The following is a 25,638-nucleotide window of genomic DNA, read 5'->3' on the forward strand; positions in this document are numbered from 1 at the left end:
CCCCTCCCCCTCCTTTGAAATCCGTTTCACCTCTACTTCTCTGAATCTCTCTCCTTTTCTCCCTCAAGTCGCAGGAGTCCTCCCCAAAGCCTCCACCCCATCCTCTAGGGTAGGTCTCCACTGTGCTGTGGGCAGGGACCCAGCACCCAGCACTGGAGGAGCCCACCATTGACACAGCTCACTTACAGGGAGCACTTACTATCTACTAAGTACAGCTTTCAGGATTGGACACGTATAAATGCACTTAATCATAACAACCTTGGGGGACAGAGTTATGAGGCCCATTTTCACAGGTGAGGAAACTAAAGCACAGAGCTGGGAAGCTTGGAGATTCTGTACCCAGCCTAAGCTCACACATCCAGGGAGTGGCAGGGCAGGGTTTGAACCAGGAAGTCTCATCCAGCTGGCCCTGGTCCGCAGCGTGTGCTACTGCATCCCCCTGATGAAAGATACGCCAGGGAGCTCTCTCCCCTTCCATTGCAAAAGGTGGACCTCTCCAACCGCATCAACGGAAGCTGCAAGAATTAACTGACCCCCGGGCCAAGCTGTGCCTCTTTCCTTTGGCATTTCTCAGAAAAGTTGCAGAAGTAGTCAAGTCCCAATAAGGGGATAAGAGCTGTAAAACCAGCTTTTTTTAATGCCTCTTAAATCTTGTGTCCAGCATTTAGCCTCTAAGACGGGCATTCTGCCACTGAGCAAGATGTCTCCACAGCCCCCACTTTCTTATAAAGGAGGAAGGGCAAAAAACCCGCCACACCTGACCCCCAAAGAGGGTCTAATCCCCCGAAGCCCCAGCCTCAGGCCGCCTGGGGGTCGGGCCCTGCTTGGGGCCCGCTTCCAAGCGCTCACGCTGCTCTGGACCGCGCAGCAGCAGCCGCATCCGGGAGGAAAAAACAGCTGCGGGCGGGCCAGGGCGGGGGCCGGGCTGCGGGGGCCGCTCTGCGGCTCGGAACTGGACCCCGCTTGGGTCTCTCGGGCGCCCCAGCCCTGCCGCGCTCCTCCCCTCCCCCTCCCTAAATCCCACCTCGAGTCCCGCGCCCTTAGAGGAAGTCGGTGGCTTGGCCCAGTGGCCAGCAGGGGGATCGGCCCCCTCTCGCTGCCGCGCACCCGACTCCGGCTCTTCCGGGCACCGCCACGTCCTCTCGGTGGGCGCCCGTCGCCTCCTCCCCGGGGCTGACCCCAGGGGCCTCGGGGCCACCTGGCCACTTCTCCTTAGCCTTGGCAGCTTGTGGGCGGCGGCCTCGGCGCGATGTGTCGCGGAGCTGTCCCCGCAGAGCCCCTCTCGGGGCGGCGACCCGGTCCCCGCGCCGCCTCCGGCGTCTCCCCGGCTGGGCCTCCGCCGCGCCAGCTGCGGTCCACGTGGCTCCGGAGCTCTATATTCGGCACGCAGGAAGCCCCGAGCGAGGGGAAAGCCGAGCCGAGTCCGGGCGGGAGGGGGCCGGCGGGGTGGGGAGCGCGGAGCCCCGAGGGGCGGGCGCGGGGCGGAGGAAGGGGAGGGCCTGCGCGCGGAGGCGCCCGCCCCGCTCCGGCGCGCCCCGGCTCCCGGCCCGGCGGGCTGGGAAGGCGGCCCCTCCCCGGCCGCCCCGCCTCCCCCGCCCGCGGCACCCGGGGGAAGGTGTTCCCGAGGCCGCTCCCGTCCTCCCCCCGCCTCCCCGCTTCCCCGGCTCCAGCCTCCGCCGGCGGAGCTGCACTATGCCAGACAGTTTCGACACTTTGCAAAGACAAAGACCAGAGGGAGGAAGACGAGGAGGAAGAGGAGGAGGAGAGAGAGAAGGAAGAGGCTATGTGAGCTGGGAAGAAGGCGAGTCTTCGGGGTACCCCCCTTTTATTCTCCCCCGAACCCCCTCATCCCCAAGCCCCGGAAACTCTAGCGTATCTCCAGCCGCGGTGAGTGAGCGCGCGGAGCCCACCGCTGCCCGGGGTGCGCGGGGGGCTGCGTCTGCCGGAGTTGGGGCTCGGCAGTTTCGTGTGTATTTTCCGAGTGGAGGGGTGATTGCCCGGCTCCGGGAACAGAAGTGGTGGGGAGGGGTCTAGGTGGGTGTGACAGTGGAAGTGGGACTGAAGACCCCAGGCGCCGAGAGGAAGACACACGTAGGGAGACCCCTTCCCTAGCCACGGCGTCACCGGGATCTTGGCGAGAGGAAGGCGGTCGGGAGGAGGCTAGGGCTCAGCGGTCTCCAGCCGTCACTAGAAGAGCGGCCGGGAGCTCAGCGGGGAGCCTACGCTTTTCCCGGGCAGCGGTCCCCCGGGTGGCCCCAGTGACATTGCACCCGGCGCCAGGCTGGAGTCTACCAGGTCGGGGCCGCCGGTGGGAGGAGACCCCACGCGGCGGCGCGGCTTGGGCGCTTTCGAGCGGACTGGGGTCGCGGAGGCCGCCGGTGATCTGGTGGAGCGGTCGCGGGACGGTCCCCGGATCGAGCCTCCAAGTCCGCTTCGAGCAGGCGCAGACCCGAGAGGTGGCCATCACCCCCGGGGACGCCGCCTGCCCGCGTTGCTCCGGATACGGTGGAGAAGTTGGCGCCCCGGACGGGGCAGCTGGACGCGGCGCGGTGGGCAGTGAGGGACTGGGGTAGGCGAGGGGGAGCTTGGCAGGGTGGCGCTGGTGGCAACTCGAAAGTCTGAGTCCACCCCAACCCCGTTAGGCGCCTCAGCTGCCGCGAAATAATTTGATAAAAGTTGGCAACTTGTCTGCGTCTCTCGGGTGTGTGCCCTGCGCCGGGCAGGGGCAGCCCCTTCGGAGAGCGCAGCGGCGGGGAGCTGTGACTCTGGGGCAGAGCGCCCGGTTCGGGGTACAGCTAGATTCGGAATTGGGACGCGACGCAACTTTCAGCTCCTACTTTACTAAGCATGAGTGTGTTTGAGCATGACCTTGTGGGAGGAAGCACGGCTGAACTTGAGCTGGGGGTTGTGGCAGCGCGCCGGCTGGGCACAGATACGGCCGAGCGCGCCTACGCCTTACCCCGCGGCCCGGTCTCTGGGGGTGTCCGGATCCTCTGGGCTCTGACCGTTGGCTGGAGCCCAGAGTCTCTCCTCCTTCCTACCCGAGGGTCCCAGCCGGCGCCTACCGCGCGCCGGGCTTGGTGCGGGCGCTTGGCGAGCTGACACGTGCGCGCCCAGAAGTGCGCGAGTGGGTGGGGGCTGGGGGGGTCACTGCGTCTCGCGGGCGCCGCGTGTCCCGCAGAGGGAGACAGCCTTGACCCTGAGGACAGTGACCTCGCCGCGTCACCGCAGCAGGCATCCGCCCGGCATTGACTTGCCCACCTCCAGGGACTCCTCGCCTCTTGCAGCTCATCCCCCTCGCGGGGCTCCGCTCCCCGCGGATTTGTGCCGAGATGGTTCCCCAGGGAGACAGAGAGCACCCACCTCCGCTCTGCGGCTGAGTGTGTGTGTGTGGGGGGGGGGGGTACTCGCCAGCGGGGAAAACAAGATAAGCGAGGAACGAGGTTGTCCTGTCGTCGCCACCTCGCCTGGCACATAGTAGGTACCAACGCTGTTGGAAAAGGCCGCTAGAATGGAAGGCGCTGGCAGGGGCCGGGACGCCCCTTTCTCTCCTTACCCTCCGCATTTCTGCTATTGAATTCACATTCATCTACCCAGTCAAGCCCTTTCGGCTTCTACACGTGACTTGAGCACCTACTACGTGCTGGGCTTAAAGCTGGGCTGTTCCTAGAAGCTGCCGGCGGAGCCGCCCCGTTTTCTTTCTCGGGTTTGCAGGGAACGTGCCCTGGAGGTTCGGAAAAGACAAGGTGCACTGCCCCCTGCCGGCTGCTTTGGAAACTGCCGCTTGGCGGGCGCCAGCCTCAGCGTGCTTGGGGTCGCTCGCTGCTCCTCCCCGCACCTCGCCTTCCTGCCCGCAAACACCAGGGCCTGGCCATTTTCTGAAATCCTGTGGTTGGCTAAAAAGACCAACCCAAGTTCACCATTCCATTTCCCCTGCCTCTGCCCAGAGCTGGGTGCTGAGTGGAGGGCTCTTCTAGTCTCCCATCCTCTCTCTCACTTTCCCAGTGTGAAACTTAACTTCTGGGTCTCAGGTTCCATATCTGTAAAATTGGGTCGTTACTACTACCCTACAGGTACATTTTACCTACAGAATCTATCTTCTATATGTAATATGTCCTATATTACCCTACAGAATAAATATCACGTATATTGTGTGAATGTATGTATGTATATGTCAAGCCATATATATATCTATATATATACACACATATGACTTCAAGCCTGGGGAAAGGAATTCCATGGTGCAGTTTTTGCTGAATAAATAAATGGAAGAGTAGAGGGCCCTTCCCCCGCCTTTGAATAATCCCACAAGCCTGGAAATGTGCTGCCCCCGCATTTTGCTAGGACGGCATTGGCTGTGCATGTTTTGCACTGGGGCAAGGCCAGGGCCCCAGCTGGAGCAAGGTTTTCTCCTCACCTCACTGTGCTGGCAGGCCTAGCACCCCCCTAGAGCACCAGGCTGAGAGAGGAAAACAAGAACTGTTGTCAGAAGTGATGGCAGAGGGTTTCTCTAGGGGGTGTGGATTCTGCTCGGAAGCTAAGGTCTTCTAAGCAGCCTTCTTGCTGACCTCAGGGCTGTGTTCCCACTTGGAAGCGCAGGAGAGGCACCCCCACCCCCACCCCCACTGCTGGGCTCACCAACGCCCCTCCCCAGGTCAGCCACCTCCGCAGAATTGGCTGTCAGGAGCCTTTGGTCCGGCAGGTATGGTGGGGTGGGTCCGTCTGTGGGTCTGGCAGTGAGGGGTCCTTGGAGGTCCCGGAGCCTCTGGGATATGTGGGGCTTTGTGCCAGTAGTCTCTCTCTCCCCTCTCCACTGAGCAGCCCCGCAGGCCAGGACATCACCTGGAGGCAGGCTGTCGGCAGGCCCCCAGGAAGGGCCTCTTGGAGTCTCCTGGTCAGTTAACCTTGCTTGAGTCCATTGCTGTGTAGCAGGCTGCTGACTCAAAGGAGTTATATTTGGACAGTGCTTTGCCTTATGGGATTGAAACCTTAACCCTCTCCCCAGATCCCCTCCCACATCACAAAAAGCAACTAAGAAAGTAAAAAATAAAATCCATTGGTCATCTTGTCCTTACACTGCTTCCCATAGGCCCTATATGCACACACACACACACACACACACACACACACGGCACAGGCCGCTGGAAGAGCTGGCCTGCTCACAAAGAATTCTAGAATAAGGTGTACATAGGCTTTGTTCAGTGGTGGAACCCATGTGGAGCCCGCAACACCCCTCTGGCAGACCGGAGGATCTGAGGGCTCTCTCCTGCTCTCATTTGGTCCCAGGCGCTCAGCCCTGGAGCAGGAGCCTGCGTTGTCTCCCCGTGCCAGTGCTGAATTAATTGTTTCGCAACTTGGCACCCAGACTGTTCCAAGCGCCGGGTCTTGGTTTCACTCTCTGCAAAATGAGGCTTGGAGTTGAGCTGGTGTTGCCTTGGGGCCATTAAAGCCTTTCCTTGTGAAGACAGCCGCACCTCAGTTGCTTTTGCCTCCAGCTCCACCCTCAGAACCCTCCAGGCACTCCTGGCCTCCCCGACAGCCCCGGTACCTCCCCCCCGTCACCCCCCGTCCCCCCCCCAACCCCGTGCCAACAGCACCTCCCTTCTCACTCGCAGAGTGTGCAGGGGGCCTCGCAGACTTGGCTAAGTCATTCTCCAGCAATTCTCAGCACTGGATATTGAGAGGTGGCCCAGAAGTTTCAGACTCTGGGGTCTGAAACCCGACAGAGCTGAGCTGACATCTGTGGGGATTCCCAAATGATGCATGTTGCAAATAGGAACCACGGTGACCTCACCAGGATCTCTTTTGTTCCCACTTGTAAAAGCTGAAAATATTCTTAGAAATCATTTTGTTCAGCTCTTTCGTTTTAATGCAAAAAATACCGAGGCCCAGAGGAGAAGTCATGGGGACCGTGGGTGACAGAGCCGACCTAGAACGCTGGCTGGTCTCAGAAACTCCAAATAAGTTAGCCCTCTGTGCTCCCCCTTCCCCAGACCCACACTCTTTTCCATGCGGTTAAGTTTCTGTTCCTTATTGGAAACCAGCATATCCTGGAAAGCCGTTTTATTGTTTCTTTGGGTTTTGTGCTGGTTGGATTGTTTTGATTTCAGCTGAACCAACATCTATTAGGAACTTGTTCTGTTTCGGGCACCATGCAAGGTGCTGGAAATATAGAGATGGAAGAACATGTGGTCCTTGCCCCTTGCCCCGCAGAGGTCACAGTGTTGTGGAGAGCAATGAGAAGACATGAAGTTACGCTGCAGTGTGGTTGGTACTAGAGTAGAAATAGGCGAGTGCTGAGAAGGGGCTGGAACAGAGAAGGGGATGGGTTCCTCTGCCTCGGGGGACTCACAGAAGGATTCACTGAAGAGACAACACCAGAGTGACTTGGGGAATTCGTCTAGATGTAAGTCAGATTGCAGGAGAGCCAAGGTGTTTGTTTGAACGTATAGAACTGGTATCTAATCAAAGTGACTGTGCCCGGCGTGCACAAAAAAAATAAAGTAAAACGATAGATTGCCCAAAAGTCTGTTCTGCATGATTCTGAGAGGTGAGGGAACTGGGGTTCTAGGGGCTCGGTGCTCTGGCCCCCGTTTCCTGCACTGTGCCCTGATCTCTGGTTTGCTTCCGTAGGATTCATCATTGCCCCTCAGCCGGAGTACGGCTCAACCACGTGATCCTCTGGGGGTTATGGGGTTCAGAGTGGTGGTGTGTAAGATAGACAGGGGCTGCTTTGCTTTAAAAAAAAATAAAATCCAATGCTTTATCTCTAATGCCTGTCTATATACTTTATCTTGGATTTAAATAGCGGATTTGGGAGAGTGGGGTTAAAAGGCCTGCCAGGCAGTGCATAGGGGGAAAAGTGCCTGGGTTTTCGGAAGCACGCTGCCATAGGTTAGTGTGTGAGCTGGGGCAAGCCTTACACCTCCGCGGGCCAGAGTCGAGGTGCAGGTGGTAATATCCCCTTGAACGCAGGGCACTGTGAGGGTTCAGCGAGATCAGGCGTGGGAGAGTGGGAGATCCTGCGAGGCTCGTGCCTGGGGACCAGCGTGTGGGAAATAGAAGAGTTGACTGAAAGTTCTGGAAGGCTCGTGGAAAAACAGTTGAAACATGAGGCTGGTTTTAAGGTGAAATGGTTTGTCAATAATCCCCCCTCCCTAACGAGCAAGGCTGAATGACTATGTCGGAGTAGTTTCATTCTTTTCTCATTCCTGCGGGTTGTATAAAACTTTGAAGTTTCTTTTTCCCTAGGGCCTGACCCAGAGAATGACCAGCAGCAGGGACGCCTGGGCGGGGGGAGGGGCAGTGCGCTGGTGAAGGGTGTCAGCGCCCTGAGCCCTTCCTGTGTGGTCTGGCCGGTCAGCAGCGGGTGTGACATGTGTCGCAGTTGAAGGCACCTGGAGGGGACTCAGTCGATTGTGGTTATTAACACTGGGACAAGTGTCAGAGAGATGGCTCTGGTGTCAGGGTATTTCCTAGTGTCAGGGGGACCCAGACAGGGAAACACTGGCCTAGGACTCAGAACTCCTAGGTCCTGGGCCTGCTCCTGTTCCACTTGCTCCTGGCTCGGCCTGCATCATTGAACCTCTGGAGTCTCCATTTCCTCACCTAGTGGGTGGCGATGTAAATTCTCCCTCTGCCACAAGAGGGGTGGGAGGAACCCACGGGTGAGGCAGGTGAACATGCGTTATGGATGATCAATTCAGTAGCAGCTACTGTACGTTAAGCATTTCGTGTGTGCCCAGCACCGTGGCAAGTATTTTGAACATCAGATCATTCTGTGTTCCAGTCGAAAACATGCACACCCAAACTGAGACGCGAGATTAATAAAGGGAGCGTTTACAGAGCTGGGAGCGGCGTTTAGGGAAATCGACAAGGGAGGCTACAGTATCTGGACCTGGTTACCAGCGGCCCCCACAACAGGCACCAGGAGGGATGGGCGAGGGGAAGCAGGGGGCCTGGCAGGAGTTGCTCGTGTTGCCTCCGGGAGGCATGCACAGCCTCGCTCTTCAACCTGGCCTGGGGGGCCAGAAGGATACCTTCTAACCCCTGACTCTGTCCTGCCTGCCCTCCACCGTCCCTGTGCCACCAAGAGCTGAGCCCACCCAGCAGCCAGAGGCCGGGGAACCTGTTGATGGAGCCTCGTAAGCACAGGACGGGGAGGACAGGCTCAGCCGCAGGCCTGGAGGGTGGTCTTGCACACACCCATCAGCTCATTTGACTCTGCAGCAGCCAGGGCGTGGGTGGTCACAAGATTCCCGAAGGACAGAGGAAAAGCCCAGGGCCACACAGCTGGTGGAAGCCCGAGTTGTGCTCTGTTGCCCCTAGTACAATAAAAGCATCAAGCGTAAGATATTATTAAGACCCTCAAGTTTTTATCAATAGCATCTTAATGAGAAGCAGAATTGCCTAAGTATTGAGGTTTCAGGCCAAAGTTTATCACTTATTACTCAGGGATCGGACTGTTTACCTTTTCTGTGTCTCAGTTTCCTCATTTGTCGTGGGGATGATACTTCGTATAGTTGATGCGAAAAGTAAATGAGAGTCACTCAACAAACGTTAGCTTTTCTTCCTGAGAGGGTCAAGATTCAGACATGACGGTGTAGAGGTGGGTTGTGCTCCCTCATATCCTTTTAGCCTATTCAATATTCAAATAGTATTATTTGAATATTCTTATACTAAAAGCTTTTTCCTTCCAAAAACATCTGGGGATGATTGGACCATTTCTTCAGTGTTATGTGTGTGTATATATATATTTATATTTATTTGTAATATATATTATATTTATAAATACATATTTATATTACATTATATATATTTTACATATTTTTTTCCTGTAAAATACATAAAAGCTATCTAACCAGGTATGTTTCTGGAGCCCTTAAGAGGATATAAAATATGAGTTAAAAATCACTTACGGTAATTCAGAGAAGTTGAGAGGAAAAGAACATTAGTTCCAAATTATTTGGCAGAATTAATAAAGGGATTGCAAATGACTTTTGGAAAGTCCACATTTGAGTGTGCAAAGAAAGTACTTTCCCTGGATTTCACCGTATAGCTTTAAAAAAATCAAACCTAAATAGGTATCATTGTAATCGACTTTGCTACATTTAAAAAAAATCCATTTGAATCCACATTGAACTAACAGACTGGAGTGGCTAAAAATTCCCTTCATGCATATTGACTTAGCGGAGGGCTCTTGAGAAAAACCCAACTGAAAAAAACACAACCGAAACAAACCCAGCTCCTTCTCCTACCGAGAAGGTGGAATGACTCCAAAATATTGTTTCATGCTCAAAAAGCCTGAAACAACTCCACATGAAAGACGAAAATCCACCTAATTGGGCATTTACCTTTTCAGAAATAGAAGACTCAGTGGAAAGAAAAGGAGGAAAAACAAGCCTCTTTTCTTGGAAGACTAGACCAGAGCCCAGAGTAAATCCCCTGAGTTGCTTGGCCCAGCCGTGGAGGACTGCGTTCTCCCTCCCTTTTGCACCCCGCTGCTGTAAAAACCGTGGAGAACTCCCAGCGGGCTGAGAACTAAAACACCCTCTGAAACCCCGACCTTGGCATTCACAGCCATTAGCATCTGCAATCCCGACCCTACTTGGCCCTCGGTTCAACTCCTCTGCGTGCTGGACTGGGATTAGGGTCCTCATTTTGCAGGTGAAGTGACTTACCCAAGGTGACATGGCCTCCCCACACAGATCTTCTATGTGCCTGAGATCACCTTCGTACCAAGTAGGTCAGGGGAAGGACTAAGCTCACACTTCTACTGGCCGGGGAGCCCCATCACACATCTTCCTCAGCTCACCCCTTCAGAGCCCCCCCTTCCCACCTTGAATTGTACAGATGAGGAAGTGCAGCCCGGTGACCTGGTTGACACTGGGCATGTGCCTGGGGAACGGCAGATCTAGGCCTCTGACCCTGGGGGAGCCACCTCCCGTCATCCTTGGGTCCCTCCCCAGCCCGCCGGGCCTTGCTGTCTCCACCTCACCCCGTGCTCCCTCTGTCGGCAGCGGCTGACCTGAGAACAGTAGCAAAGGAGCATCAATTTAGGTCTCAGCATCCTAATTAAATGGTAGAGCCAACGTATAGAGCCACAGCTTTATCCCCATAAGAACAGAACACAGCCCAACATAACAGAACACGGCGTAATGTAGACGGCAACCACAACTATTATTTGCAGTTCATGTAAAGTAGGTACAGCGAACGGGAACCTGAAGGGAACCAGAACAGGCTTTGGCCAAGAACAGGAATGCCGGAGAGCTCCATCGCCTAGCTCCACCACTCAGCTGCATCGCCCAGCAGAGGCTCAGGGCAGGGACCAAGGTAGGGTTCTGCTGGCGAGACCCAGGTAGGGGATCACAGTGGACCCTCCAGAAAGGAAGTGTCACCAAATAGGTCAGGCATTTAGTTAGGTAATTTCCCCACTAGTTAGTTATTTTGCATGTAAATTGTTTCCTCACAAGGGAAGGAGTCAGCCAGTTTTTGTTGTTAGTGCTGTCAAGTTGATTCGAACTCCTATTGACCCTGTGGACAGGACAGCAGAGCGGAACCCTGCCCAGTCTTTTTGCACCATCCTCTCACCTTCCGGCGCTATATCAGACAGGCTCTGCTGCTATTCACGGGGTTTTCACGGCGGATTTATTTCGGAAGTGGGTGGCCAGGTCCTTCTTCCTAGTCTGTCTAGTCTGGAAGCTCCACTGATACCTGTCCACCGTGGGTGACCCTGCTGGTATTTGAAATCCTGGCGGCATAGCTTTCAGCATCACAGTAACACGCAGCCACCACAGTATGACAACCGACAGATGGTGGTGTGGCTCCCTGACCAGGACACGAACCTGGGCCGTGGCGGCGAGAGCACCGGATCTTAACCACTAGAGCGCTAGGGCTGGCTGTCAGCTTAGTAGATGGAGTCAAAGTGAAGGAAAAAAGACATAAACAGGATTTATAAGAGAAAGGGGAGAAAAAGTGCAGACAGTCTGGGAATGGGGGCTCTTGCTTGCACACTTTTTTGGGGGGTAAACTGATTAACTGTCGGTGAGCAAAGAGGTTGCTCTCTGCATCCTCTCCTTGAGTAGGGTTTCAAAGAAAATAATTTTAGGTGACAGATTTTCTAGAAAGCCTCGAGAGTTTGACTGTGGAGCCGAGGTGATAGGCCAGCTCTGGGGTCCTGTCTGCCCAGGGCCATCAGCACCACCCCCTTGGCTGGGCCGGCATGCACACTTTCCCCCATCAGCCTTCCCCGTTCCTTTAATAGTCAATCCTTAGTCTTTACAACAGCCCCATAAAGTCACTGTTTATAACTTTTTTCCTAATCCCATTTTATAGATATGGAAACCGAGGCTCAGAGACATTAAGCCACTTGCCCAAGGTCACATAGCTGGAAAGTGGCAGAGCCAGCATTCATAACTGCTCCATTTCTGCCTGAAGCCTAAGATCTCAGGCTCCGTGCTGCGTCATTCCCAGGATCATCCTGTATCTCTACCTCAGGGGAGCCTGGAAGGGTGGGGCAGCCTCCCTAAGAGGGTGTCTGTCTCCACTGCAGCCCACGAGGTGTGCCATCCCACCCAGCGGGCGTGGCAGATGGACCCAAGTTCTGTAGAACCCTTTAGGGAGGAGGTCCTGATTTTTCTCTGCAGGCTCTTCCCCATGTGCCACCAGCAGCCCCATCCTATCAAAGCCTGGGGCTCCAAGCCTTTTCCCTGGTTCACCATGTGGGGCTAGTTGCGTGGGTTTGTTTAGCCCACGATAGTCCTGCTGGATTTTAGATCTCCACCTTAGCGCCTGCATTGCTGATTGCAAGCGCTCATCTCTGGCTTGTCAGCATAAACGAATCCTTTGCTGTGCCTGGGGACTCAGGAAGGACTGTGGGCCTGCCAGGGGAGGGGGTTGGAGACAGGGCTGTGAGCAGTAATCACGAAGTTTGTCACCAGGCTAGTAAACCTACCCAATTCCCTAGACAGGTGCCTCTTGAACAGCCTGCTTCAAGGAAAACAAAGAGTAAAAGTCGCTCTTGCCGCATTGGAAAATTCTCTTTTAATAATATCTTCACAACGGAGAGAAAGGTTTGTTGTTCTTGTTGCTTGAAAACGCTGTTAATCCTACCACCTGGTGGAGAGCCTGATGAATAAAGACTATTGCTTGGGAAACATATTAGCTGCCACAAACAGGAATGTCATTGTGGGGAGTATTCGTGGTTGTTTCTAAAGCATAATCTTGAATTTTAAACTTTGGGAAAAGGAATTAAAACGAAAAGGGGAGATTGGAAGACAGCGAGATTGTGCACCACCAGCGAACAGAAATTTCAAATGAAAAACATGCCTTTCCTAATGGTTTGAAGGATTGGTTCCAACATAAGACCTGCTTCAATTTTTCTGTCTCTACCTGTGACAGGGAACAAAGTGAGCTGAGCAAAAATGATCCGTGAACTACAGGATTCTATAAATTTAACTGATGTCTATACGACGCCAGACATGCAAACAAGGAGAAAAAATGCACAGGCGCTGGAGACAGTTTTGAATATTGAAATACCTCTGCGTCGTCGGGAACCTGCCCGTGGATGGAGTAAAGGAGCTTTTCTCTTTCTGTGAACATGAGCCACAGTGTCATAAACTGTGACCCTTCAGGAGAGGGTGGGAGGAAGGTGTGTGCGAGTCAACTGGATGATAACAAGTTGCAAAGGTTGCCCATGTAGAGAGCATGAAAAAAGAAAGAATTGTAAAATCCTAGCATTTGCAAAGAGCCTCAGACAGTGCCCTTGTTCAACCTTCCCTTATTTCAAGACTTCAATTATTCATCTACTGAGTCATTCATTGATTCATTTAAAGTACTGGCTCTGCCACTTCCTAGCTGTGTGACCTTGAGGGGGTTGCTTACCTCTCTGTGCCTTCATTTCCTTATCTATAAAATATAGATAAATAATAGTGCCTACCTCCTGGTAGGTACTAAATGAGCACTAAATGAGTTAATACTTGGAAAATGTTTAGAACAGTGCCCTGCAGACTGCCCACTCTAGAAGTGCTTGCTAAGTACATCCTGTGATCATCATCATCCGAGTTTAGAAACCCTCTAGCTCAGCCTCCCAGGAATTAAGATTCCTCCCTTCAACTCCACCGTGTGATTATCCTGCATCTGCTTGAATGTGGCCGGTGATGGTCAGATCTGAGCCCCACACAGTGGCCCTTTGACCTCTGTCCACCTCTGTGGATTAGAAAGCTCTTCCTCATATGTGTGTTCCAACCGTGGAGGGCTTTCTGGAGGAGGTGGTGGGATAGGTTCTCCAGAGCTGTCTGAATTTAAGGCTGGGGAAGTTGTCTGGGCTTACGAAGTGTGGTGTGGCCCTTGGACACCAGAGGCAGGGGGATCACAGCTGAGACTTTGGACATGAGATTGTAGATGTTCCCTGCTCCTTATCTCACGGCTAAGGGGAAGCTCAGACAAGGGCCTGACCTGTGCAGTTCCTCAGCCCGTTAGCAGGCAGAGCCGGGGCCAGAAGCCAGCCCCGCATTTAAGTCTGCCATGGCCCACGTCACCGCTGGGTTCCCTGCCTGATTTGGGCAGCTCATGGTGCCCCAGAGATGAGCCTCCCGTGCCCTCGTGCACGCCAGAGCCGGCAGGAGGCACAGACCCGGGGTGCCGGGTCTCCCATCTGACCTGCTGCCCCCAGCCCGTCTGGTCTAGCGGAGTCCCATCGTGTTTACACCACAGGCTCCCAGACCACCCCGCACGCGGTCCCCTGCAGACCTCCCTCTGAGTGAGTCTGGGTTGGTTTCTGTGAGTTCTGGCGTCTGTCTGCCCTCTTATCCTTCCTGAGTTTCTGCCCAGGAAATACCACGTCCTGGACCCGTTTAACCTTCTACACAGGGCTGTGCAGTCCTCATTGTGATGGGTGTTTTGACAGTTGAGAAGACTGAGGCTCACTGAAGTGGGCCACTTGACCTAAGGCCCCCACGTTGGGAGCAGTCGAGTTGGGAGGCCGTTGTGCACCCCCTCCCATGACATCACCACGTCACCCTCCAACGGCTCCTCAGCCAGTGTTTCTTTGTTCCAAGAGCTAGATAAGAGGCCAAAAGAACAAAGTTGCCCCTTCACCAAACCGTATATCAAAGGGCTATAAATGGGACAGTTAAAGGTGCCATTCGGGTCACAGTCACCACCACAGACTTTGCCTGGCGCCAGCCGTGTCCTCTCGCCCAAGCTTTCCATGGTCAGTAGAAGTTTTCTCTCCCTCCTTCCTTCCCTCCCTTCTTTCCGTCTTTCCCCTTGTCCACGCATCTTGTTCAAGAGCACGCAGTTCTGCCTCCTTCATCAGGCTGTGCTTGCCTAGAAAATAAACACGTGCGCATCTCACAAGGAGCACAGTCGGGGCAGACACAGAGACAGCGCCCGGCGGGCCCAGGGGAGCTGCCCCGCCTGCCGGCATCTCCCTCCTCCCAAGACACTTGCAGTTTCCCTGACAAGGAGGGCCGAGGGGGCACCTTCTGTCTGGAGGCCACGGGGGTGGAGGGGGCAGCAAGGTCAGGGGCAGAGCATGGGCCCGCCGTTCGTTAGCTGTGGGGTCTGGGCAAGTGACTTCCATGCCCGAGCCTCAGTTTCCCCTCTTGTGCTCTGGGATGACACCACCTATCTTTCCAGCTGGGATTTGAGATAAATGAAACAGGAGAGGGTGGAGGAAAGCCTCAGAGAACAGAGGGGTCATCCAGCTGGATGAGGGGTGGGACTTGCTATAGCAGCAGTGATGGGGGAGAGAGCCAGTGAGCAGGGACCCCCTGGAGAAACCCCAGAGCCAGCTGGGCACCTCTGCTGTCACGTGATTGGATAAATGACCTGCAGTCTTTCAGGAATGAGGCTGCAATCGAGGCTTCTTTTCTCACGTGCAGAAAGAGAGGTAGTCAGACCTACGTTTTAGGAAGACTGCTGGCCGAGGTTTGTGGGGCTGGGAGGGAGAGGCCTGGCCATCCCACAGGTAGTCCACATGGGCATTACTGTGAGCCATGTGTGGAGTATTTGCACCAGTGTCAGAAGAACTGGTGACTTCATCTCTCTGAGGTTTGAGAGCTGATCATAACTCGGGGGCTGAGAAACGAGAAACAGAAAGCCACTTGGGGATTTCCAGCCTGGTCGCTGAGAGCACTGGGGAGCCATTGATGACGACAGGGAGCCCAGCAGTAGAGGTACAGACCAGCAAGCCATGCTGTCCCTCCCACCACGGACCCATGGGGTTTGAGGTGGAGAGATGACCATCTAGAGTCCAGCCAGGCTGAATGGTGATGAGAAAGTCTCGTGTTCAAGATGGCCATGGCGTTGATTCGCACCTCTGCCATTTCCAACTGTGGGGCCTTGCACACTCTTTCAGAGCCTCAGTTTCCACATCTGTGAAATGGGGGTGAGACTACCACCCTCAGAGGACTGCTGTGAAGATTGAACAGAATCATGGCGTGAAACGCTTAGTGCATTGCTGGCTTGCGTGTCGTTACTGTCCGTGGTGGTTATTGTTAATAATAATATCTCCCCAGGCCAAGAAGCCAGACCCCAGCATTTAGCCTTCGAATTCAGAAATCCACTCATTCCGAGGACTCCCATCTGTGGAATCCTTTTGAGAGAGGGAGGGTGTGCACTGGAGACCAGCTGTCGCGGCCTAATGAGCACACAGGCTTCCTGCCAGAGTTGAGTTCCGTTTCGTTTTCATACCAACTGGGCCACCGGGGGTGGGGGAGGATGGGCAACACCCTCCCAAAGGGGCCGTCCCAGCTGCTCCTTCCACCCTCAGCATCAGCCCTGGCATCCCTGGGTCCCACACCCAGAAATTCTGCCCCTGCGCCCCGCCATCATCACGATGCCCGGCCAGCAGCCCTGCTCTGGGCATTCCAGCACTTTCCCGCAGGCTTTTCTAGGTCAGCTTCTATATCTGCCCTTGCACCTACCTACTTCCGGGTCACCTGTCCTCGTTTGTGATCTGGCCTGATAGTCTCAGTCTTGATCTCCTTCTCCATGATCCTCGCACTCTGGACGGGAATTCAGATTAAGAAACCACCCCCTTGCACATTTACCATCTCCCCCTGGGTATAGAGTGGCGTGGTTCCCTGCTGTGTGCTCTGTCCCCTCCCCACACAGCGGGCTCCTTGTGGGCAGAGCCCATGAGTGTACTGTTGTCGCTGCCAGGGCAGAGTGCACGAGAGGCTCAGTAAACCCTGACGGGAAGGGAATTGCGCTAGTCCTGACCTTACATAGAGTCCAGCTAGGAATTAGTTTATCATTTAGGTTCCTGTCTTTACTATGACCTAGCACAAGTTACTTCATCTCTTCAAGCCTCTCTTTCCTCATCTGCAAAATGATGCAAATAATAGTCCGTGCATCATAGGACCGTTGCGAGGATTAGCTGAGATTTTGAGCACAAATGGCGGAGTTTAGCAAAGTGCTAGTAAGCACTTAAAAAATAGTATCTGCTGCTATTACTATGACAAGTTTTAATTTATTATTCTTTTTAAAATGATCTCATGTTGTTTTTATTCACTTGTTTTCCAGTTCAACTCTGCAAAGTAGTTGAAGCAGGGAAAGTTTCCATTTTACCGATGAGTAAGACTCAGAGAAAGGCTGTTTTTCTGAAATCACACAGCCGGGCTTGCCTGACCTCCCCTGGTTGGCACACTCAGCAGCAGGCCACGATGTTTTGGAACATGACATGACCACAGGCCTCCGAGAAAAAATTCCCGTCATTTAAAAGTGCAGCAGTATTATTCAGCCAGGTCCAGTGTTAACAATTATTCAGATGATCATTTTTCGCTTGGAGAAGAAAAGCTATGATTTATTAAGCAAACTGGCTGCTTTCCTCCAGGAGTGATGTGGAGCTTTGCTACTAGGCCCCTGCTCTACCTTTAGAAGAAACGAAATTGGAGAATAAAATCTCGTATGAGACGTGTTGTATGATATTGCACAGTAGAGAGGAACTTCAGATGACATGACGGGACTGCGAATGGTGGACACACTAATAAGGGCAAAGAAGGAACGACTTGTGGATCCAGAACAGGAGATGGATCTGGAACATAACCATGGTTTGTTTGACTGGATTTTGCCCTAATCTTCTGAGCACCAGCTAGAGTTGATGGATATTTTTCTTGCCTCCGAGCCTCCTGGTTTAAGCCAAGCAGTTTTCTGCTGAGGGCCTGGGTTGGTCCCTGGCAGCTGCTAGTTGGGTGGGTAGAAATTAAGGGTGGCTGGGCTGGGTGGGGTGAGAGTGAGTCAGTGGGGTAGTGGGAACAGCACTGAGCCGAGTCAGAAGCCCGCGGCCCACGCTCCCATGGCTTTGCTCTCCAGCCGTGACCCGGGGGCCCACCTCTCTGGGCCTCGATTTTCTCGTTTGTGATCTTAGAGAGTCTCATGAGCTTTTCTGGGCCTCCTCAAAAATGGGGATTATGTCTGACTCATCTTCCATGTAGAACCTGTGTGTGTGAACACACTTTGCACATTTTTAAGAGTTTAGTTGTTCTGAATTGGAAGCAATTGTGGAAACGTTGGGGAGAGGGGAGGAAGGTAAGAAGAGGCAGGACGGCAGGGCACAGGGAGGAGAGCCGTGACATGGCCTTTAGAAAAGGTTTTCAGGGCCCATGTCCAGAAACAAAAGGCCCGGGTAGTCCAAGTGGCTCATTAGGCTGCTCCCCGGGGCTGGCGGGTAAGGTGGTGGGAAAGTTCCCTTTCTGCATGGTTAGCGCCCAGTGCCGGGTTAGAAGAGTGAGAAACTGAGGCCGGAGGAGTGTGGGGGACACTTGGGACACAGTCTGGTCTTTAAAAGTTGGCCAGTTGGGGTTTGGAATCCAATGCAATTGCCAATATTTTTCAAAAGCCAACTGGAGGCCAACAAAAGAACTGCTTCCGGGTTACGCTTTGCTCCAAGGTGACTCAGGCGTTAACGGAAGGTCACAGGTGGCCACGGGTGCAGGCTGTGGAGTCGGAGACCTGAGGCTCAGGTGAGAGCAGCGCTCCATGGTTAATTTAGTTCATAGATTTCCCCCTTATGGCTCATGGTCCAGAACAATTACAGTCTGTCTCCCCACATGTGCATAGGTACGTGCCGGCTTTCATATTATGGTGATTATCAATTATTTAGTAAGATGTAACATCCATAACACTCAGTTACAGGCTACTGCTAAGTTGTAAATCAGCCACATCCCAACTGATACTCAGAGATTCCTCTGCTCCTTCATTCATTCGTTCATTCATTCAGCAGTCACCGTTGAGTTTCCCCTATACCCAACACTGGCCAATGGGGGTGGGGAAGTCTAGTAATAAGGGAAACACTGCCCCCTTCCCCAACCCCAAAGGGGCTCTGACAACTGAGAACAACAGACAGTAGGTTTGAGGGGATGCCTGGTGTTTAGTAGATTCTTGCTAAATGGAAGTCTGGAGGAATAAATGAATAAAGCTAAGCACAGGAAACTATAGGTGCCCCAGGTAAGGTCCCCAACCCAGCTTGGGGTGTGGAAGGGGGTGTGTCAAAGAAAACATCTTAGAAGTGTGACCCATGAATCGTTTTGTTCATTCTGTCATCCAGGAAATAGTGATTGACTTTCTCCCGTGTGGCAAGCGGTGTGCTGGGGGGTGATGGCAGAGTAGTGTGGGACAGGCACACCCCTGCCCCTACGGAGTTATTGGGCTAGTGACAGTCGCTCTGTAGAAGCTCAGGGAGTGCTGGGGACATATAGTGGCAGTGCCTGGCCTTGTCTGGGTGATCAGCAAAGATGTCCCTAGGAAATGCCATTAATACTGAAATCTAAAGGGTGAGGAGACAGTACAGAGGGGAAGGGGTGGTGTGAGCCAGTGATGGGAGGGGGAAGGTGTGAGTTACAATTTACGAGGATCCCTCTGGCTGCTGCTAAGCGTGGGGGTTGGCATTAGAGGAGGTGACAGTGTCAAGCCAGGTTAGGATGTGGGGGCAGTGAGCACCCCACCTTAATTCTCCTTTCAAACAGGGGCTGAAAAGAAAGCATTTCATTCCCCTAGCTCTCCATTCCCTGGGACCCTGAGCCCTGACTGCTCTGGCTCTGACCACTTTGTGTATCTTTCTCGTAAACATCCCGCCCCCATCAGCGAGCTCCAAATAGAATCTGTTTATAGTCAACACCAGATGCTTTTAGACAAATCTAGGGTCAGTCTGTCACTAAATCCTGTTGACTTTACATCTGAAATAGCTCTGGAATCTTCTATTTCTCCTTTTGCCCACAGCCCTGACTTAGCTCTGGCCCTCATCATCTCTTGACAGTCACCAATATGGGCTAAACTTTCTTTCTAACATGCCAGTTTATTGTGCTGTAGCAGTGCCAACAGTGTGAAGATAACTTGGGGGTTGTATCAGTTAGCTTTCTCTGTGTAACAAACAGCCCCAAACCTTAGTGCCCTAAACAACAAACGTTTGTTATTTCTCCTGATTCTCTGGGTTGACTGGGCATTTCTTTTGGTCTGGGCAGCTTGGCTGGGGCTTCACCTGCAACTGTGGGTGCTCAGATGGGAGGGCTGGGATGCCTTGGGCCTCTCCCTTCTTGTTTCTCATCATCCTCCAGGGGGCTCACTCAGGCGTGTTAACATGGTAGCAGAATGATTCCTAGGAGCAAGAAAGGGGAAGTTCTGAGCATAAACACTTTTAAGCCTTTATTTGTTTTTGGCCCATTGGCCAAAGCAAATTCACATGGCCAAGTTCAGATACAAAGGGTGGAGAAATCAAGTCCACCTCATTTTGGGAGAGGAAGCAAAGCCACCCTGCCAAGGGGTGTGTGCACAAGGTGGCGGGAGCAAATTGGGGTCCGTTTCTGCAATCATCTGTCCCAGTGGCTAAGATGAAGACTTTGGAGCAGACAGAATGGGGGTGTTGTGGTCTCTTCTCTGCCACTTACTGGCTTTGTCACGCTGGACAGCTTTGCTTGTGTAAGCTCTCCGAGCTTCGGCTGCCTATCCATAGTACGGGAATAATCAGTGTGGCCACCTCAGGGATTTCGTGAGAGGATCCACGGTCTGCACATCTCTCAGTGCTCGGGACACTATCAGAACTCAACGGAGAGTCTCTGTTATTATTCTCAGATGAGGTCTTCAAAAGCCCTTCCCGGTCTGGTCTCAGCCTGGTTCATCCCAACCCTGAGCTCACACTTTCCCTTTCACATCCTACATCCTTCTTGACTCTCGTCCTTAGAGACGCTGTCCCCAAGCCTTTTCTTTTTGCCGAACAGCATCTTATTTGTCCTTTGATGAAGGAGCAGCTAAAAATACCATCTCCCCTTCAAATTCTTCTTTCAAGCTAAGTTGGTCATTTCTTTCTCAGGTCTCCCAAATATCGTTTATGTCCCATATCACATTGCTCTGAATTGTCTATTTGTCTGTTTTCTCCACCAGGCTGAGCTCCCTGAGGGCATGAACTGTGATTTACTCCCCTTTCTGTCTCTGGTACTTGGCTCTTTCATGGAAGAGAAAAGGTGTTGATTTCAAAAAGATTTGATGTATAAACCATGGGATGAGGGAGTGGAGAAATGGGCGAATGCCTTTTAATTATCGTGAGTCATCTTCAAAAGGCAGCAGATGAACTAAATGTCAGAATGGACTTCAGCTTTTCTCCTCTTTGCTTCCAGTGGGGACTGTTTTCAGACTCAACCTTTCTGACCTGGAAATGCAGTAGAAGTCACGAGCATCTCCAGGGGCTGTGGTGAGCAGATCGTTTGAGCTTCATGGCCAGGACAGTTCCATTTGAGGACCAGAGATAGACACTCCCTCAGACTACTGGGGTCAATGACAGACTAACCTCTCCCCCAAACCAGTGAGAAGGGTTGTCTTTTCCAGTTTCTTCCATGGAGTCCATTGGGGGTGGGCGGGGAGATGTTACCCGGTTTCTTGGTCTCCTTGTAACTTAGCCTGCTCATCCAGGATAGTCCCCAAGGAGGGAATACTTTCTCTCTCTGGGAAAAATGCAGGCCTTTAGACTATCAATCAACCTCTCTTTTTCTTAAAAGGAAAGCCTTCCAAGCTCTCATGAAAACTGGTAAGTAAAAACCTGGACTGGGAACATCCTTCTATGACAAGTGCCTGCCTTCCCGAAGAAGGCCTGGAATGACACTCTTGGTGTGTCCTACAGTGAGCGTTAGCAAACTATCGCCAACAGCACGAGTCTGATCTGGCCGTATTTTGTAAATAAAGTTTTATTGGCACCCAGCCACTCTCATTTGTTCAGATATGTTGATGGTGCTGCCACACCACAGCAACGATTGCGACAGAGACCGTGTGGCCGACAAGCCTAAACTATTTACAGTCCGGTCCTGAATAGAAAAAGTGTGCAAGTCCTTGGTCTAGAGCTGAGCTGTCCACATGGAGACACTCCATATGTGGCTATTTAAATTTTAATTAATGAAAATTAAAAAAAAAAGAAAAATTCAGTCCTCAGTCACACTCACCACTTTGCAAGTGCACAGTAGCCCCGTGTGGCTCGTGGCTGCCATTTTGGACAGCACAGCTTGAGAACATTTCCATCATGGCAGAAAGTTGGCTTGGGGAAACTGATCACCCTGGGATGTCTGTCTTCACTCTGCCAATCTCCAAGGCAGCTTGGGCATAATTGCAACCATCGTGGAAGAAGGAAGGTTGCTCTGACTGTGTGTGTGTGTGTATTTCTTCTATATGATTATTGGTGAGGATATCTATCTATCTATCTATCTAAGAATGGAATTACTTTTAAAATTTCTTTGAGCAGCTGACCCATGGTCTCTGTATATGAGTCCGTGTAGAAGCTAAGCCGCTTGAGCCTTGGGATTTATTATTGTTATACATACAGATAGTAGATATAGATAGAGCCTTTCTATGGTCACAGGCAGGTCAGACACAGTGTGGCGCCTTCCTGTAAAGGGGAAGAGGCAATGGCCACGGTGTCGCCATGAGCTGAAGATAGGGGCAAGGGAGGTAAGAAACAAGGAGAGGAAGAAAATGGGTTCAAGATCTGGCGTCTGTGAGTCTTGGAAGAATGAGGAATGATGGAGACAGAAGATAACAGGGAAGAGGTTGTGGGTTTACTTTCAAAGAACATGTTGAACAAAGTAATGATGGCTGGGACCTTATCACATCTCAGGGCTGGGCTGAGCACAGCCAGGTCTGTACAGCAGACCCATGGGAGACCCTTGGACTTGGCAACAGTTCCGCCATCTTGGATGGGACAGGAGTGGGGGCATAGTAGGAGGTCCCCCTTGTTGAATAAGCTAGTGTGCAGTGCAGAATAAGCAGAGCCCATCACTAAGATGCACAGTTTTCATGGATGGGTCCCCAGAGAGAACAGAGAGGAGACTCCAGGTGGCCAAGAGGTCTGGGCAAAGGCCCAGGTTGCGTGTTTAGGAGCTAGGCTTTCTCAACCTTGGGCTGCCCAGGAACTAGCAAGAACAAAGCAGAGATTCAGCTGATGAAAAAAGATCCAACTGATATGTATCCTGTACATCTAGATCTGAAAATGGCCCCTGCCTTTCTTCTCTTGATTGGCCTTCAGGCTCCTTACCATTGCAGATGAGTGTGGAAGCGTTTGAAACAGGTGTTTCCGTAACAGACCTTCAAACAATGGAGTTCAGTGCAGACATTAAGTGATTAGAAGTAACAATAATAAAGGAATTAATTTTTTAGTTCTTAGTTCCAAGCACATCAACAATGATGATAGTGATGATGATGGTCAAGACAGTGGTAATATTTTTTATCCATTTCAACCTTATTATGTGCCAGATGCACTATTCTGCTAATGATAATAGTAATAATTAATAAGGATCTTATTATTATTATAGCTTTAAATTATTAGGCATGTTTCATGTTCCAACCATTGTGCTAAGCACTATATTCACTTTTTGTCAGGCATGTGAACCCCGAGCATTCATTTCAATTAAAAATATTTTTTCAATTATTTTATTTTGATATAATTGCAAATTTACAAATAAGCTGCAAGAATAGCCAAAAAATCCTGGATACCCTTCACCTAGGTTCCTCAAGTTAACACTTTTTACTGTATTCTATACTATATTGTTATAACACATTTTACTGTATTCGTTTTATCTTTTCTTCTTTACTCTTTTTCCTGAAATCACATAATTCTTATAACCACAATGCGACTAAGTCAGAAACTTAATGTTGATTTGCTGCCAGTATCTAATCTTCAGACCTTATTTAGATTTCACTGATTGCCTCCAATAAAGTCCTTCATAGAAAAGAAAATCCGGGTGGCATGTGTCTTTCTTGGAAAACTTTCTTTGTCTTGTATTTCATGACGTTAACCTTTTTGACACATTCAAGCCAATTATTTTTCAAACTGTCCCTTGGTTTATGTCTGTCCGATGTTTCCTATGAATAGATTCAGATTTTATGCTTTTACCAGGCCCACCACAGGACTGAGGTTGTATCCTTCTCGGTGCCGCATATCAGGAGGCTAGTCTGTCCCATTACTAGAGACGTTGGCTTTATCACTTGGTTAAGGTGGTCTCTGCCGGGCGTCTCCATGTGAAGTCATCATTTCACCTTTGTGATTAGTAAGAATCTTATGGGGAGATGCTCTGAGACTGTGTAAGTATCCTATTACTCTTTAATCTATCACCCACTAGCTTTAGCATCTATTGATGATTCTTGCCGGAATCAGTTTATTATCATGGTTGCCAAATGGCGATTTTTCTAATCTCATCCTTTCTTTTCCATGTATTAGTTGGTTTTCCACTGTAAAGATGAACTTTCCCTCCTCTTTTCATCCTTCCTTCTCCCTCTCCTTCCTTCCTTTATGAGTGTGGAGTCGTGGATTTTAGCTTTGTTTAATAGGTTTTAATCCTTTGTGATCATTAGTTTTTTTGAAATTTAAGTTAGCCCAAATTTACCCAGTGGGTGTGGCTGGCTCTTGTCTTTTTAACATTTTCCCCATCGTTTTTTGAGCACTTTCTTAGTTGTTGGCACAAGACATTCTAGCCTCATCTTGTGCTTTCCCTACCCTGGCCACAGAATCAGCATTTTATCAGGGAGCCCTGGCTCCTTTCAGTGGACAATGGTATTTAGAAATACCATCTGGTCACTAGGTATGTCTATTGCAACTGGGGTAGCATTGCTTCTAGGCCCTCTGAGCAGACAGAGCTCAGAAATGAGAAAGTGTGTGTGTACACATGTACACACAAACACACATGTATACACACATCTGTATTTATAGACATATGTATTCACATCCACATATACATCCATACACATCATATATATGCGTTCAGACATACATATACACATCTAGATCATTTCTAAATCAACCTATCTATATAGGAAAACCACCATGCGTGTACCCTGATGATGCTAGAACATTCTGGAAATTCACGTCTGTCTTAATGATGCTGACAGTCACCCCACCCCCGCTGTCGATACCACCGACCACCACATTTATCAAACTGTGGATCAAGCCTGTTCCAGATCCTTTCCTTGCTGTTACTACTCACAACAACCCAGTGGCCCAAGTACAGATGAGGAAACAAGGTTTTGAGAAGCTAATTAACTTGTGCAAAGTTATGCAGCTGGTAAACGTGGCGAGCTTACAGTGAGTGCCTGTTTGCCTGTTGGCGTTTGATCACATGGCCCTGGGAGGTGCCACTGTCCCAGAAGGAAACCAGAGCAAAAAGTGGGGGAAATGTTTGTCCCCCGGGGACCGGAGGCCTCTGGCGTTCACAGCAGCAGGAAAGCCATAGCATGCTGGTGGACGCCCACTTCCTTCACTCCCCGTGTACCGTGTTTGTGGTCTGCATCTCTCAGGTGGAGTCACGTCACATGTAACGGGGTGCAGACATGTGTGTGGCAGCGTGGGAAGGTGCATCCGTGTGGGATTCGGGTGTGCATGCGTGTTTCCGTGTGGGTGCATGGCTGCTCTCCTGTGCTTGCAAAGACCTTGACCAGGCTGAGGGTGCGATTACAGAACTGGGCCTCTCTGGGGAGGGGGATTTCCTCTCTTGCAGTGGGGTTTTCCCAGGCGAGCTACTTAAGCGCAAAGGCCTTGACCTAAACACATTTGTATCCCCAGCTCCCAGCAGAATTTATGCAGAATGTGCACTTGATCAATGCTAGTATCATTCATGCATCAGCGAATATTTCTGAGCTCTTTCTGTGTGCCAGGCACTGTTCTAGGCAGACAAAGACCTGGGGAGTTTGCATCCTAGCAAAGAATGGGGAAGGGGAAAAGATTGATGGTAAGCAGGAAAAAGTATATATATGAGTGGCAGGGTCAGGGGCAGGCAAGGGACCCAGGGGGAGATCACAGTGGAGGTGTGGTGGTCCCAGAGGGTCACTCTGAGGAGGAGATGTTTATGGAACCAAATCACACGGCTGATAGGAGAGAACCAACAGTGAGGGGTGAGGAAGAGCAGGGGCTGGTGATCAAAGGACCGGCAGGGGACTCATCTACTCCTCCGGGGGCTGTGGTCTGTCCGCCGCCCCCCACCCCCCAGACCCACGCCTGTTTTCTGCAGGGCATCCTTTCAGGCTTGAAGAGTCACGTGCATGCACACTCTTCCTCCAAAAAAATAAATGTCATCAGCTGGCCCAGAGGCAGCCTCGAGGCCAAGGCATTGTGACTAGAGAAGAGGACATTCTGGCAGTCATTAGAAATTAAAATGGGCAGCGGAG

General features: G+C 51.6%; 1 protein-coding gene across 2 annotated transcripts in view; it reads left to right on the forward strand.

Moving 5' to 3' along the window:
* Positions 1–1,608: 1,608 nt before the first annotated feature.
* The window catches only part of ST3GAL1 (ST3 beta-galactoside alpha-2,3-sialyltransferase 1), an 89,518-nt gene continuing 65,488 nt past the window's right edge, over positions 1,609–25,638 (forward strand). Inside the window, exon 1 of one of the 2 annotated variants that reach the window (XM_087447426.1) lies at positions 1,609–1,801. The gene's annotated coding sequence lies outside the window, so the exon portion shown is untranslated. The other variant, XM_087447425.1, reaches the window with a different exon arrangement.

This window comes from Ceratotherium simum, chromosome 23 (genome assembly GCF_057802395.1).
Source record: "Ceratotherium simum simum isolate JZ-2026a chromosome 23, ASM5780239v1, whole genome shotgun sequence".
NCBI lineage: Eukaryota > Metazoa > Chordata > Mammalia > Perissodactyla > Rhinocerotidae > Ceratotherium > Ceratotherium simum.